The following is an 832-nucleotide window of genomic DNA, read 5'->3' as shown; positions in this document are numbered from 1 at the left end:
TTGAAAAAGGATCTAGTATTGGTTTTTTATAATTGTTAACATAATTTGCTTGTTCATGGAGACATTCTTTAAATGAAGGTAATGTTGGACAATCTTTTGTAGCATGATCATGTGTATCACATATATGACAAACAATTTCTTGAATACTTTTTAATTGACCACTCTTTTTCATTTCTAATGACTCAATTTTTCTTGCTAAAGATGCAAGTTTAGCTTGAATATCTATATCATCTTTAAGATTATAGATACCACCCCCATTTGTTGAATTATTGATTTTAGTTGTTGGTGGTTCTATTGTGCCTATATTATCCCAATTTTGAGCATTTTCTGCTAATGAATCCAAATACTCCATAGCTTCATTTGGGTTTTTATCTTCAAAAGTTCCATTACACATGAATTCTATCATTTGCCTATCTTTAGGTATTAGACCTTCATAAAAGTGAGAAACTATTCTCCATGTTTCAAAACCATGATGTGGGCATGTATTAAGTAATTCTTTATATCTATCCCAACATTGATAAAATGTTTCTCCTTGTTTTTGAGAAAAAGTAGTAATTTGTCTTTTAAAAGAGTTTGTTCTATGGGAAGGAAAAAACTTTTTGAGAAATTGTTGTTGCATTTCTTCCCATGATCTTATTGAACTTGATCTCAAATTTTGTAGCCATGTTTTAGCTTTATCTTTTAAAGAAAAAGGGAAAAGCTTTAATCGAACTATATCCATGCTACAATTTTGATCATTATAAGTGTTACAAACTTCCTCAAATTCTCTTAGATGTAAATATGGATTTTCAGAATCTAAGCCATGAAAATTTGGTAAAAGTTGAATAATTTG

The 832-nt window shown here is 29.0% G+C and overlaps 1 non-coding gene across 1 annotated transcript; it reads left to right on the top strand.

Moving 5' to 3' along the window:
* Positions 1-464: 464 nt before the first annotated feature.
* LOC140974700 (small nucleolar RNA R71) lies at positions 465-575 on the top strand. The gene has a single exon (XR_012174856.1). It is a non-coding gene; the product is annotated as a small nucleolar RNA R71 (small nucleolar RNA).
* Positions 576-832: the final 257 nt, after the last annotated feature.

This window comes from Primulina huaijiensis, chromosome 3, assembly GCF_012295235.1.
Source record: "Primulina huaijiensis isolate GDHJ02 chromosome 3, ASM1229523v2, whole genome shotgun sequence".
NCBI lineage: Eukaryota > Viridiplantae > Streptophyta > Magnoliopsida > Lamiales > Gesneriaceae > Primulina > Primulina huaijiensis.
Note: the sequence above shows the minus strand (reverse complement) of the source record. Positions and strands in the feature narration are given on the sequence as shown.